The sequence below is a fragment of the Xyrauchen texanus genome, chromosome 28 (assembly GCF_025860055.1).
Source record: "Xyrauchen texanus isolate HMW12.3.18 chromosome 28, RBS_HiC_50CHRs, whole genome shotgun sequence".
Classification (NCBI taxonomy): domain Eukaryota; kingdom Metazoa; phylum Chordata; class Actinopteri; order Cypriniformes; family Catostomidae; genus Xyrauchen; species Xyrauchen texanus.
In genome coordinates, this window is record NC_068303.1 from 17,680,300 (window position 1) to 17,696,851 (window position 16,552).

General features: G+C 37.8%; 1 protein-coding gene across 4 annotated transcripts in view; it reads left to right on the plus strand.

Moving 5' to 3' along the window:
- The first annotated feature begins 7,803 nt into the window (after positions 1–7,803).
- The window catches only part of LOC127621999 (signal-induced proliferation-associated 1-like protein 1), a 123,254-nt gene continuing 114,505 nt past the window's right edge, over positions 7,804–16,552 (plus strand). For all 4 annotated transcript variants that reach the window (XM_052095847.1, XM_052095851.1, XM_052095852.1 and 1 more), the window contains exon 1: positions 7,804–8,029. The gene's annotated coding sequence lies outside the window, so the exon portion shown is untranslated. The remainder of the gene's footprint in view (positions 8,030–16,552) is intronic.

Here is a 16,552-nt window from a genome sequence, read left to right on the forward strand (position 1 = left end):
TAATGCAAAATCATACATTAGAACAATTTGCAAATAAACACAATAACAAGAGAGGGTATGATTTTGGCTGTAAAGCAAACATGAACACTGTAATACTTAACTGGTGAATACACTTCTGGTAAATATGGATTCTGGTGACAATGGATACTTCTGGTGAATATATGGATTCTGGTAAAAGACTTGATTTCCCTAACTAAGTATTTGCTCTATACAAATACTTCATTTAAATGTGCATTGTATGCAGAGGACGCACTGGTAAAAGAAAGCAGTACGTCTAGTTAATAACTCAATCTTTTCAAGTGGCACAGTGTGTTCTCCTGATGACAGCTTCAATGTAAGCAATGCTTATATGATTTTTGAAAGACCCAGAGAGAATTGTGGGTCAAGTGAGGGAGCTCCATACAGTTTTTTTTTTAATGAAAAGCCCTGCATTATTGCAGTCTGAGTCAAAAATTGTGAATTCTCACATTTCTCAGGGTCTCATCTCTACATATCAAAATAAGGGGCATAATGACTACTATCACATAGGAACTGTAAAACCTGGAGACCTTTGAGCAGAACTGATTTGAGATCAGTTGTGATTTAAACAACATGATGTATGAGATTAATCACACTCTCTCTCTCTCTCTCTCTCTCTCTCTCTCTCTCTCTCTCTCTCTCTCTCTCTCTCTCTCTCTGCATTGTCAGAATTCCAGGGGTTGGATCTGGGATCAAGCTGGTACTAATTCTAGAGTGGAGACGGATAGCTTAAAAAAACATCTCTTAGCTTGAAGTCTCTCTCCTGTTTTCTCCTCTCCCCTCAGTTTCCTATTCCTAGATAATCCTATCATAACATAGCCAACTACTTACAACTGGTTCTCAACTTTCCTCATGTGTTAACTAATTGCTCACAATAAAAACTTGCCAAGCATTAAGATAAATAACCAAATGTATCTTTAGGAGGAGTGAGGAAAGAGAGAGAGAGAGAGAGAGAGAGAGAGAGAGAGAGAGAGAGAGAGAAGCAATATATGCTTTAGTATTATTTTTGTGGTGTGTGCACATACAGCTGGGGGGGTGTGGTGAGGGGGGAGGGGGGGTCCAGCTTCTGGACACTTCTGCTAAGCACAGTGCTGTCATCCTCCCACCTCGCCACACTGTGTTTTCACACCAGAGTGAGTCACGCTGGCTCTCTGAGCTCTAGAGATACATAATGTGGAATGCTAAGCACCCTGAGAGAGAACTTCACAGCATTCAGACTCTTTTTACTCTGCCTACTGTCTTTCCTTTATACCTGCTTGAGAAATGCTGAGAGGAAGCTGTTGATCTTTGCTTCCATATGCAGCACTAAATGTAAATGGTTTGCTGTTGTTTTGGTTTATCCCCAATTGTACGTCCTCACTGTTAATGTTTAGGGTGATTACTGTCAATGGAATCTAATGCTGTTTTTACTTCAGCTCATGTTTAAACGCCATTCATTTGCTTAACCTTTGATGTAAGATGCTGAATATACTTATCTAGTGTTTACTCGTAAACTCCTGTAGATTAAGTCAGAATATGATCAATGACATACCACAGAATTTCATAAATAGACGTTTTCTATTATTTATGCATAAAATGCTTTTTCAAACCTGTGTTGCAGCATTTTGGTATGCATGGACTTGGATAGTAAAATATGTAAATATGCATTAGACATTAATGAAAGGATAAAGAAAGTATTATAAAGACCTTGTTTGAAATCCTAAATTGACAGTCACTTGCATTGCTCCTGTTTGATAGTGCCCAGGGGCATCACTTATGTAAAACTATGTTTTTGTTTGGAACTTTATTGAGTGACACTGAAGCAGGGGTTATTAAGTAAATGTTGGTAATTGATATTCATCCAGATAGCACACATGATGTCTGTTGAAGAGCGTTTCATCTGGAAAGCATTGCATTTGCTAAAAATCATAAAAATATCAGATTTACAAACATTCTAAATTCTAAATGTCACAAAGACATATGAATTTCTTATTGACAACCGAGACATACTTATTGACATACAGTAGGCCTATGTTTTATAGACGTATTGCAGATGAGCAAACAACCTAAAAAATATGTCTTCCAGATGTAAACACACACATCAAATAGACGTCTGGGTAATACGTGTGTACATGGAATCAGAGTAAGTCCTTATTTCATAAAGACGGATTGTTGACTGGCTAAAATCTTTCATATACAGTATTTTCTGTCACCTGTTTAGAATCAAAACCAGCGGTGCCTGATTCGCAAATGAATCGCTCGTTTTACTTGGTTCTTTTCAATTAATCGATTTGCGATTCACTCGGAGCCAATCAGATGGCTCCTGCACAGACTGAATAATTTGAAGCAGTTTCTCAACCTGTAAACAGTGACGGGATGATTTTGAACATTAAAAGAATATTTCGGGTTCAATAATGTTAAGCACAATCGACAGCATTTGTAGCATATTGGTGATTACCACAAAAATCTGGATTTCAGTGAGGCTCTTACAATGGAAGTGAATTGAGCCTATCCCTAAACATTAAAACACTCACTGTTTCAAAAATATAGCCACAAGACATAAACAATATGTGTGGTAGCATAATTGTAGTGTGATAAAACAGCTTACTAACCTTTTCTGTGTAGAGATATACAATTTTACAACTTTGTTGTCATATCAACATAACGCCTCTGTAATCCCAGTAAATGACAATTTGAACAACTTTACAGCTCAAATAATACACAAGTTTTAACAGAAGAATTAATGTAAGTACTTTTATAAAATTATAAGAATTATAAAAAATTATAAATAAATTATAAAAGCATTTCTGCTTTTAAACCCTTCAATATGTATCTCATTCACTTCCATTCTGAGTGCCTCAATGTTACCTTTTTAAAAAAAAAAATTATCTTCTTTAAAAAAAAGTCGAAACTATTTGTTTTTGTATTAAATCATCGTTTTCAGTTGGGAAGTGGCCATGGAAGTGCCTGAGAATATTGACTCGTGAATTGAAGAGTACCAGTAGCAGGGGCATAGATTCCGGAGGGAATGGGTAGAGGTAACCACCCAATAATCAAAACAAGCAAGTATGACAGACCCCCTTTTTAAAAATAAAAACATGATCAATGGAAACATGGGTAAATGCTTCATGCTATTTAATAACTCAATCTTTTCAAGTGGCACAGTGTGTTCTCCTGATGACAGCTTCAATGTAAGCAATGCTTATATGATTTTTGAAAGACCCAGAGAGAATTGTGGGTCAAGTGAGTGAGCTCCATACAGTGTTTTTAATGAAAAGCCCTGCATTATTGCAGACTGAGTCAAAAATTTTGAATTCTCACATTTCTCAGGGTATCTTAACATAATGACGGGGTCCCAAACACATTTTTGCATAGTACCCCCAAAAGGCTAGGACTGGCACTGTTTAACACACACATATCTCCAGTTACATATGGCGCACATCTTAATATTTGCTCTGAGCTATGAAACAACAATCATGATTTCTTTAGAAAAAGTCATTATTACGGTCTTGCATTAGGACTAATGCTCCTCTAAGGGAACTGATAATAAAGGCTTGGCACACACACGGTAAGTACAACTGACATAATCACTAATCTCCCTCTGTGGGCATTTGGTAATTACTTAGCTGATTCAATCAATGTAATAAAACACATATGAACAATAAACATCATGGGGTTGCTAAATTTTATGCTAAATTATGTAAATCACTCAGACTAACTAGTGCATCAGCCATTGTGGAAGCCCCACACACACTCTCTGCATTGCTGGTCTCAGTGGGTCACACAAAGACCTTGTGTACTCTGCAACAACTTGTCACCTTTCTTCATGTCATTCTGTATTAGTGTATCTGCATCGCTTGACTAAAGCTCAATGAATGGAACCATTCTTCCTGGCCTCCCAACATCTCTGACGAGACATTCCTATGTGAGGTCACACATGCACTAGTGTGGTCATCATGTAGGGGGTGTCATGTACAGATTCTGGACTGATTCACATAGGACAAAGGCATTCCTAAATCATTTAGAAGGGAAATGTCAAATGGTACCCACGGAAACACCTGACTGACACAATGGTTTCTTTTGCCCACAATGATAATGTTTGCCAAAAAAGTAAATAATCTCAAGAACTAGTGTAATCTGTTTGTAAATCTCTCACAAAACAATAGCCATTGGGGGAAAAAACTTTATATTTTTGAGGTGCTCTTGCTCAAAACACACAAAAAAACATTTAGTACAAAGGGATTCCTAAGGAAGACGCAGTAACCAAAAGCACAGGGAGATTGTCAGATATCACATCCTTAAATAAATTCTTAATAAAAAGTAGTTTAATTAGTTTTCCAATTTTTTTAAAGTCTATCTTTGACCTTCCTGCTTTACAGTTTCAGTATTACTCAGGAGTCACGTCAAGCTCTTTATTGTCACTGTAAAGATACAACACATTTATTCTTTGTAGTCCGGATGGTTGTTGCATTAAATATAAAGGTAACACTTTAAAATAACGTTCCTTTTGTTAACATTAGTTAATGCATTAGATATCAAGAGCTAACAATGAACAATATATTTTTACAGTATTATTTTAAGCTTTGTTAATGGTAAATTATATAAATATATTTGTTCATTCTATGATAGTTTATAGAGCATTAAATAAAGTTAGCATGTACTGTACAACATTTGATTTTAAAAATGTATTACTATATGTTTACATTTACATTAACCAAGATGAATAAATGCTGTATAAGTAACTAACTTTATAACATTATAACTATTAATGTAAATAACTAATGTTGAAGAAATATTCTGGCTTCAATACAAGTTAAGCTCAATCAGCAGCATTTGTGGCATAATGTTAATAACTAAAAAAAAACTAATTTTGACCTGCCCCTCCTTTTCTTAAAAAAAATAAAAATAAATAAATAAAATAATCTGGGTTACAATGAGACACTTACAATAAAAGTGTTACCATAAACAATAGACAGGTTAACTTGTTTAACAATTGTACAACTTTGCCATGATGATGTAATGTCAACAAACTCTAAAACCCTTAAATGACAGTAAATAATTATGATTTAAACAACTTCACAGCTCAAATAATACATGGGTTTTTACAGAAGCATTAATGTAAGTGCTTTTATTAAATTATAAGCTTAACATTTCTGTATTTCAACCCTCCAAAAATTTCCCCCATTCACTTCCATTTTAAGTACCTCACTGTAACCTCCATTTTTGCTTTATGTATTAAGGAAATGTTTGTGGTAATCAACATTATGCCACAAATGCTGTCGATTGAGCTTTACCTGTACCCTGAATAATCCTTTTACTAATGGATCCTTATTGTAAAGTGATATCAATTTAAATATATAGTAGGCCTATAGAGAAATAAATAGACAGAAGTACAACAAATAATACAAAAGTAATAGAAAGACATAAACATAATTGTGTGGTGTGTGTGGAATGAGATGAGCAAGGCAATGCAAAATTTAAAATCGTGTATGTTTAGTAAGCCAAGGCAGATGTCGAGGCAGTGGAAACTTTTTTGCTTGTAGAAGTCAGATGATGAAGTAGTACAAATAAACAAACAAACAAACAAACAAAACTGTTCTAGATTTCAAAAGATTAGTCAAAACAAATTCTATACATTAAAGGGATAGTTCACCCAAAAATAAAAATTCTCTCATCGTTTACTCACCCTCATGCCATCCCAGATGTGTAAGACTTTCTTTCATCTGCTGAACACAAACAAAGATTTTTAGAAGAATATTTTAGCTCTGTTGGTCCTTTCAATGCAAGTGAATGGTGGCAAGAAATCTGAAGGTCCAAAATGCTCATAAATACAGCATAACAGTAATCCATATGGCACCAGTGGTTAAATCCATATCTTCAAAAGCAATATGATAGGTGTGGGTGAGAAACAGATCAATAAATAAATATTTTTCACTAAAAATCTTCACTTTCCCTTTCAGATGTGAAAGTGATTTATAGCAAAAAAAAAAAAAAAAAAAAAAACTTAAATATTGATCTGTTTCTCACCCACACCTATCATATTGCTATGATATTGAGCTAAAGATAGAGATGGAAACATTTTGGGAGTAAGTTTACTTTTAGTAAGTTTTAAATCTCTGACATATTTATTGTTAGTTTTCTTCACTGAGACACTGTAGACCAATAATGTCTCATGTACAACACCCAGCCAAAAAACTGAAGGGGACAGACTTTCAGGATGTCTTTCAAAAAGTCATGTGTGTGACAACAACAAACTTATGTCATAGTATACATCTGAACAATTATATTATTCTTTGACTTTCCATGTTTTTTGTTTGGCAATTATATTGAATTTAGATTAACGGTAATGGTGATGTTTGTGGTAAATCTATTTTAGGAAAAGAAAAAAAAAACGTTCTCTGACCAAGTCAACAGTGTAGACAATGAGGTGATACAAGCTTCTGAAATTGTTAAGGTAAGATCAGATCTGACACGGACATTAAGGATTTTTGTTTGTGCTTTGATTCTTTGGTTCTGGCTGACTGGACCAATTTTTGAAATGTTTGACAGTCATTAAATTTGATGATAATTATTTTGTTTAATATGAACATTTTCATTCATTCGTGGTTTCTATATCTTAGTTCTAATTATTAAAGTTCTCATCAAATTCTATCACATACTTAAAAAAAAAACATATTCTAAATAAAAATCTAAAATTGTTTAAACTGTGATATTGTAAAGAGCGAGGCGGAAAACCACACAGTTTTCAGATAGTTCTTGTGCTCCTGGATTTGAGTATTATAGATTACGTTTATGCTGCCTTTATCTGCTTTTTGGACCTTCAGATTTCTGGCCAACATTCACTTGCTGAGAAATTCTTCTAAAACTCTTCACACACATGTGGTCTGTCCTGTGTACATCTATAAATGTCTGGTTTGGTTCAGCCACCAAATTAGACAGAAGGAAAATACAATGGACAGTCAGAACTGCTGAGAGGATTACTGGTGCCTCCTAACCACTCTCCAAGACCTGTAGGTCTCCAGAGTGAGGAAACGTGCAGATAGAATCACTCTGGACCCCACACACCCTGCCCACTCCCTCTTTGAACTGTTGCCCTCTGGCCAGCGCTATAGAGCTCTGAGCGGCAGGACATCCAGGCACAAGAACAGTTTTTACCCTCAGGTAATTTACCACATAAACAATTAAACTACCTCAAGACTCCCCCATAGGGCAATAATGTAAATACATATCTCATGTACATGAAAATTCACTCAGATTTAATTCAATAACTGTACGTACTGCTACCTTGCACATACATTCACACTTGCACATGTACGTCTGCCATTATGTTACATGTCCTATTATTTGTATGTCTATTTATACTCTTACCTTGTTTTATATTCTGACATTAATGTTATGTGTGCACTTGTTTCTCCTATCAGCAAAATAAATCCTTGTGTACATGTGAGAACACTTGGCAATAAAGCTCATTCTGATTCTGATACACGTCATGCCATACACATCTGGAATGTCATTAAGGTGAGTAAATGATGAGAGAATTTTCATTTTTGGGTGACCTATCCCTTTAATCGTAGAATAAAGTATACCACTCAATGTCACCCAATTGACATGGATTCAAATGGATAACGCACAATTTGGACATAGCAACCTTGTTCTGCTTCAAAATCACGCGCCGCTGTTCTCTCAGCTATCGCGAGACTCCTCCACGCAAAGCAGCGGCTTGCAGTGACCTCATCAGCAGCAGATGCAGCGCGAAGCGAAGCTGCAACTTTTGTATGAACTTCGAAGTTGAACAGTTGTGAAGGAGACGCTAGGGCCAACGGTACTGCTGCTGGAGTAGATCAATAATACACTGATAAATATCAATCGACGCGCGTATAAAGAGCAGGAATAAGGACAGCACCGAGTTAAACATAGACTGTTCCTCTGGCGATTATTACCAAGCGGAGTGACGCTTGTGTTGGACTTTTATCGTAAGATTTTTGGGTTGAAGAGACGGCACGAGAGCAGCGCGAGGTGGTAAGGGAAGAAGGTGAGTTCACTACATGGTTTTGATTTAACTGTCCATGCCAGATCCCAACCATACTGAGCTGTCTGCAAGAGGCTCCACGAATGTGTTTTCCCTTTGTATTCTATTAAATGCGGATTGTATCCCGATTTACAACGGTTAACGAATGACCGCTACTCACCTGATTCTCTGCGTTCAGGAAGAAATACGATTCGATCGGTAAACTGAAAGTTACAGTCAAGGTGATCCGCTGAAAGGTCACGTTTTCGCTAGATAACATAAATTGATATGTAACATGAATGTGTGTCGTGGCTACTTTGTCTCAATCTGATGATAATGTTATGGTGAAGAGTCCTGGTCTAAACTCCAGATGTGGGAAGAAGCACAACCTTCAGCTTTAAATGGACATTCTGACAGATGCACAACACGCAGTACATTTTTATGAAATTGCTCAAGTAGCACAAGCACTTTTAACCAGTACTGCATCAGACTAGGCGAGAAATAGTATATCAACGTTGTACAGCTCGCTTGCACTTGCCATGTTTTTTTTTTACTATCTAGGTAACACTTTACAATTATGTTTGCTTACATTAGTAAATGCATTTGTTGTCATGTACTCTTTGTTCATCTTGGTTCATAATGCATAAGCGAATGTTAACACATTTAATAATGTATGACTATATTTTAAAATTAGCATGAACCAAGATTAAATGCTTTAAAAGTATTTTTTAATTTTGATTCATGTGAACTAGTCTAGTTAAATAATGTGTGCAAATACAACCTTAATGTACAGTGCTACCACTATTTAGTCAGGAGTTGCAAAATAAAGTTTAACTGGTAAATTACTCCGAGACACTTTGCAATTATTCAATCTATACAAATTAACATGTGCCTTTGCTTTCTAGACATTTCCAGGAGAACAACCTAGTAAACTGCCTTCCTAGAGTAGCATTTTTGGCCATCATAGGCACGTCAGTGCCTTTGGAATGTGCTGCATTAGTGGAGAATCAGATAATCTCAAGTATCCAACCAGAGGAGTCAGTTGGCTGTGGATCACATTGGGTTTTTTTTGCATAACATTTTGTCACGTCGAAATTGTGAGGTCTGTGTTGTAGGTTGACTAATAGCCCTTCACTCAGCTTTCTCCCTTTACGGGCTTCAGTGATTTGTCATTTGCATGTCTTTTCTTCATTGAGTGGGTGGTGTGTGCTCACTGTGTATTGGCCAGGCTCTAAATGCAGTCCGTGTGGGGGTGGATTTGAAGAGATCGGGCCTGATTGAAGGGCTTTCTGGCTTTCCCTTTTTAACTTTGAAATGTATGGAAAGATGCAGTGCAACAGACACAAGGTCATAAAAATAACCAAGGCAGAACTTTGTATAGGTGTCATCATGTCCCAGAAATGTTGACGTTGCAGTGTCCTTAAATAGAGCTTCTTTGATTTTTGTTTTGTCTTGGCGTGATTGACTGACCACTTTTTTAGACTTGACCATCTTCAAACTTGCACTTTGTTGTTGTTGTTAGCCTATATCCACCTGTGGAACATAACAGGAACTTGTCCCATAATCCCATTAAAAAGTGATCTTTTTATGTTACTTTTGTAATATGCATGCATTTACATTACAATGCTGCAATCATAAATCGTTTTTGACAGTGAAGTCAGTACCTAGAAGATCTTGAGCTTCTATGTGAAACATCGTTAGATTAAATGTTTTCTTCCCCCAGCCATTCTCTAAGAATTCCAAAGATGCAGTTATCTGCAGGCAGTCACATTTCCAATATTAAGTAGCCTATTGAATGGGAGTGTGTAGGTGGACATGCACATGTTGTGAAACATGTGGAAAAGAAAATGAGCGAGAGGAAAAAAAAGCCTGGGTAGGTGATTGGCAGCAGAGGGATTATCAAGAGCTTTTCACACGTGGAGTGGCTCCAGAATCTATAGGTACCGCTAGGATTAAGGTTGGACACAACATGTTTTTAACGTCGCCTCAAGATTAACAAATTATTTTTCAGTTTTTCTATTTAAGAGTCTTTATCATTGATTAGCTCTTGTTGTTCTTCTATTTGCTGTTGCTATGGAAGTTCAGTGTGTTATGTAAAATACTGTCTGTTGTTCTCTTATTGAAGTAAATTTTCTGAGATTTGGCAAGAGACAACCTCCAACTCTGCACCAGATCTCATTTTATCTTTACATAGCATCTAATGATTAGGATAATGGTCTATCTTTAGTATGCAACATGCCCGTCTTCCATCTCACCAGAATATATGATATACGATATGATATACTTTGGTGTTTGTCCAGGTCTTCCCTGTAGAGAAAAGTTAGCTACATATATAAACTCACTGAGAACTTTATTAGGAACACCATGGTCCTAATAAAGTGCCCGACGTGGTCATCTACTATTGTATCCCATCCGGCTCAATGTTCGATGTGTTGTGCATTCTGAGATGCTATTCTGCTCACTACAATTGTACAGAGCGGTTATCTGAGTTGCCGTAGCCTTTCTGTCAGACTGAACCAGTCTGTCCATTCTCCCCTGACTTCACTGTTGACACGACACAGGACTCATGGTAGCTTTCACCTTTTCTTCTCTGGACTATCGATTTTCCAGATGTCACAAACAGTCGGAAGGGGGCTTCATCAGCGGAAATAACTTTGCACCAATCTTCTGCTGTCCAATCCTTGTACGTCCTGTAGAATTTCAGTCTGTCCTTGATGTTTTTCTTGGAGAGAAGTGGCATCTTTGCTGCCCTTCTTGACACCAGGCCATTGTCCAAAAGTCTTCGCATCACTGTGCGTGCAGATGCACTCACACCAACCTACTGCCAATATTGAGCAAGCTCTGCACTGGTGGTGACACGATTCCATAGCTGACTCCTCAGGAGGAGACGGTCTTGGTGCTTGCTGGACACTCTGGGACATCCTGAAGCCTTCTTCACTGCAGTTGATGCAAAGCGATGATCGCCGCACGTCTTTCTTTAGAGGTAGCCATTGCTAACAAGAACACAATGATTGGAAGCACTTCTGCCCTCCTTTTATAGCTATCAGTTTGCTTTTATAAACCAATCAGAATGATAGATTGATTTCACCTTACTAGTACTCGTTCAAAATTTCCCAGGTGCTGCTGATATGATTAGTGAAATTATGTTGGCTGGTCATTTTGTGCCAGGACCAAAAAACTGTGAAATGTGGGTTTTTGTGATTAAAGTAAGATTTTTTTGGCCAATTAAGCTTTTTGCAATTATTTCAAATGCATCTGATCACTCTGCACAATAATCTAGAAACAATGTGAATCAACACCACAACAACTGAAGCAGACAAATTTGCAAAACAAAATATGTATGTCACTGCCAATACTTTTGGCCATGGCTGTAGTATTAATCTTACTCTGATGTGCAAGTTATGAATGTCCAACTCAAAATTATATAAGAACTGTTGAAGTTTTACAAGCTTTAAGTACAACATTAGACAACAGAATACAGTCTTAACTGTCTGTGGAACTGTTACTGTTGTGTCATGTGACTTCAGACCTGTGAGACTTTAATCAAGCAGTGCTTGAGTTACTGACTGGTATTTCATATGACACTGTTTAATTAAAGGGGTCATGAATTGGAAACTCAAACTTACCATGATATCTTTACAAATAAGAGTTCATAGTACTATTAAAAAATACTGTAAAATTCAGTACCGAAAACCTCTTTGTTCGTCCAAAAAAAGCTTTATTGAAACCATGTTACCAAAATGACTTGTTCTCTACTTCCTCTTCACTAATACATCATTGTGAGGTATTATATCAGCACAGGCCAGCTTCTGCATAAACAGATCAATGCCTACTTTATCATCGACGGTTTGAGTGGTGAGATTATTTTTGGGGCAACAGGAGGTGTCACGATGGCAACAAAGATGTCAAGACGTTGTGCAGTGCCAGGTTGTGGGAAAATAGATTTCTTGCATTTGCTTCGCAAGGATCCCAACATTAAGAAAGAGTGGCAGACGTTTATTTTTAATGAAGTCCTGGATTGCATTGGTAAGAACATGTTTGTTTGCTCACTTCATTTTACCTATGATTCTTTCACAAACAAGAAAAAGTTCCAAGCAGGATTTGCAGAGAGACTTAAATTAAAAGTTGATGCAGTGCCAACTATATTGGACCAGACAGTGATGTCTCAACAAAAAAGTGTGTGTATCCATGTTAATTGTTTTGCTTCGTAAGTTCAAATCAAATCATATCAAGTCACTTTATTGTCACACTACCATGTACACAAGTGCAACAGTAGGTGAAATTCTTGTGTGCAGTTCCGAGCAACATATCAGTCATGACAGTGACGAGACATATACCAATTACAGTAAACAACATATTTACACAACACAATTTACATATCAAATGTACATATACTTACACAACACAATAATTATATACAATGTACAGTAAACAATACACACAATATACAATACAATAATTAAGGAGTTGTAGAACCTATGTCCAAAAGCGTTTGTCTGTCGTAAACAATAAGGCAGACAACATCCAAGACAAAAAAACAATGAACTGTAAACAGAACAAACAATAAACCGCAGTGTTGTATCGGAGCTCGCAACGCAGCAGTTACAGACTGTTAGATGTGTACTGAGTATTTGATTTAATCCTAGTGATTTTAGACACTCGTGTGTTTTAATGCACAGGGATCTTTAAGCAGCATATATTTTCTTGTTCTGTTGGCATAATGGCACAATTGCCACAGATGCACCTAAAGAGTATTGATAGCGTTATATTTAGACAATCTCTTTCCTTTTTAATTAAAACATGACTCATTGTAATGAACAACGTATGCATTTGTCACTACACTGAATATATTATGAAAGATGATTATATGACGAATGACAAACACATTCGTCATATAATATATATAATATACACAGGAATGTATCCTGTATACATTTTCATGTTGAACAGTAAGTGCATCCTTTCACAGTTATAAATGTGTGTGGCAGCGGGGGCGTGGTCAAGGGCCCATCCGGAGAGAAAGCGGTAAGGGCACTTACACCTGAGCTAAATTATGCCTAACACCTGTTTCTAATTCCAGTGAGCATGGGGAGAGCGGTATAAAAGCAGCCACACAACCAACAGACCGGGGAGAGAGCCTGGGTCCAGAAAGTTATTATTGTGAAGCTGAAAATGTATTATTGTGAAGCTGAAAAGTTGAAAAGACACAAAGTTGGAAGTATGTCCCATGGAGCCCTCCACCCAGTTGGCCGAAGTCCTCCAGTCCCTTGCTGGCCTACATCAAACTCACCAACAAACCCTACTTGAGCTGTGCCAAGAACAAGACCGCCGGTTCTTTGAGATTCTGCAAGCTCAAGCAGAGGACCGGCATGTGATCTGGAGCCTCCTCAGCCAGGAGAGAGCCCTGGCTGCGACCCTGGACAGCCACAGCCCACTGCCCCCACCCAAACTCTTAAAGATGGGCGTGGAAGACAACCCAAAGTCCTTACTCTATCTTTTTGAGCAAACTGCACTGGGACTGGCCGTGTGACCAGTGGGCGGCCAGACTCCTTCCATTGCTGTCAGTGAAGCCCAGCTCGCTCCGCAACAACTGCCGGTGGCAGGTTTGCCGCAGTCCAGAGAAATACCGGCAGCTCTTCAGAACCCTGAAGCTGGAGAGGACTGGCTGCCCTTTTGCGTTCAACCAATGGCTCGGAGACGTGTGCCGGAAGTGGCTGCTGGCGGGGACTTGTGACGTCGCAGGAGTGGTGCTGGAACAGCTGATCCGTCGACTGCCAAAGGGAATGGCGGAGTGGGTCCAGTGCCACCGCCCGGCATCGCGGCTAGTACACCGCGTGAGGTGGTGGGCACACACCCCTGCCTCTACAGTGCCCCGTCGCTCTCCCCATGCTCACTGGAATTAGAAACAGGTGTTCGGCATAATTTCTCTCTCTCTCAGGACGGGCGGGTGACCACGCCCCTGCTGCCGCAATGTGATAGCACCATGTATTTACACTTTATTTGGTACTGTCATGCATTACTCAGCATTTGTAAAACCCCAAATATGTAACAAGATACACACCGTTGTGTCTCGTCTTGGTTTAAACAAGAATAAAACTAATACCTAATACACAAATAGACAAGTACATTACAGTAATTACTTACCATGCTGTCACAGACTGCTGTATTGGTGGTGTTTGTGGAGGGGATTAATTTTATTCAAATTCAGGATCAGGCTCTGGCTTCATACATGTATGGATGCATTCCTCTGGTTGTAATTTTTTTAACCATCCAAAGTTTTCAAAACAACCCTATACGTGCGTAATGGCGGGGGTGTTTAAACTGAAGTCTTCATGGACACGCCCCAAAAAACAAGAAATCACTCTCACGTTATAAGTGGACCTCAAGGAACACTTATAAAATAAAAATCCAATACATGACTGACATAAAATGAATGAATGAAATATGCCTTCACAATTATTTTTTGTTTAGATACAGTATGTAGCCTAGTTAGGATCAATTATTGGATTGATATATGTCTCTAAAAAGTCAGCAAACACACCTTTTACATTAATTGTATTAAATGTATTTCTAAATTTGTTATATCTGCTCTGTAGGAATCTTAAAGGATATAATTTGGCTCAGAGGACAGTAAATCCAATTAGAATGGCATTTCTCATTTTCAAATCATTCTTCCTCAAAAGTACTAAAAGAACTACTGGAATTGTTACTGGAACTGTTAAGGAACCGGAATCTTTAAATTGCTAACGATTCCCATCCCTGCTGATTAGATAATCGCATGAATAAGTAGGTGTACTGGTGTTCCTAATTAAGTGCTCCGTGAGTTTATTATCCGAAGCCTCTCTATTGTTTGTTACAGCACACTTCCAATTGGACATGGCTTTGGGCTGGACAACTTATAAGAAAAGTCAATAGAAATGGCTGAGATGAAATCCACCGGTAGCATAATTTAATAGGCCAACACAGCACTTCCCTCTATCTTGCAAGAATAGTCTAATCTAATCAATGTGCTCTGCACAATGTTGGATTCAGTGAAGCTATTTTGTACTGCGAAAAGGTTTTAGCTTGTTTCATTTGCTTATGGTAAATTTTAATACCAAATTTGCTCTTCAAAATTTGATAAGGATCAAAAGAAGTGAATCCTTACATTGTGCTGGCCTAAGTAAACAAAGTCCGTGCATGAGTTTGTGTAAAAATGGAATGTAAGTATCGCAAGTACAGTTGGGAGCAGAATTATCTCGTAAATGACGCACCTATTGTTGTGTAGTGTGTGCGCACCGACTTGACAGAAAATGTGTGCAGGCCAACGTGCCTCTGTCTAGTAGTGTGAGCTTGGATTAAATCAAGACAGAAGTGTTCGCAGGTGACAATGATGTAGCCTTTGTCATGAATAATAGAAGGAAATTACCCTTCTCACTCAACTTGTTACATTACTTTCATGAAATTGCTTTAGAGTTGTTTCATTACCTCAAATGACTACAAACATACTCTTAACAAAATTTGAGAAGTAAGCTTTAAATCAGGCACTTGTAGTTTCAACCAGTACTAATTTCCAGCATATTGTGTTGCCACCTCATTTAATTCCCCATCTTCCTGAAAGGAGCAGCTGTTGATGCTGATCTGATGAATGCCTAAGAAACAGTTGAAGTTTCAGAATGTATCTGCATTATCGCTGATATTCCCACCAACTGGCTCGCCATCTGCCTAATGGCACTTGTTATGTTTGGTGCAGGAGAAATTCTCAGCTTCTTGTGCAAAGAGAGGATGGGTGTTAAAATTGCCCCCAAACTCTGAAATCATTGTTCAATGCACCCATCTTATCCTTGGACTCAATAATTACAGTCTTGCCTTCACCATTACTTTGGGCTCCATCTTAATCCAAGCTGCAGCCTCAGATTTATGCAGCCATTTGTCAAAGACAGCCGGTTAAAAATTGGAGGGGAGAAATGAGTGTTTTTGGTGCTCGCGGATAGTTGCTATATTTTTGATTCGTGCTGTTTGTTTGAGACTCTCAGTATTGAGAATCTTTGAAGTATTATTGTTTTCCTTTGCAGAATAAACACCTAACCAAGCATGATGCAGAAAGTTTCCAGGACAAGCAATTTCTCTGTGCACACATTGAACTGGAAACTACTATATAATGTGACCCAATCACAGGCAATATGTAGGGATGATACGATTAGGATTTTTACAGCCGATACCGATCTTCTTTTCACCTGATGGCCGATAATGATCCCGATACCAATCGTTTCAGCTTTTATCATGATCTCAGTCATAACTGGCTATAAACTTTCTGTAGACTGTTAAAATTAATTGAATTTTTCTCTTCCTAGTAATATCACTTTGCCTGTAAACTTTAACCACATGGTTTTCGATTAAAGTTATTCTTGGAGCAGTGTGTAAGAGTGTGAATATTTTTGACTGTAATATCACTTTGCCTAGTTTTTGCTGACAAAAAAAGTTTAAAAGGCTTATTAAAAAGCTTTTTTAACAAGACAAAAGTATAGGCTAACAATAATATTCTCTATATTAAGATAGATAGCCCTA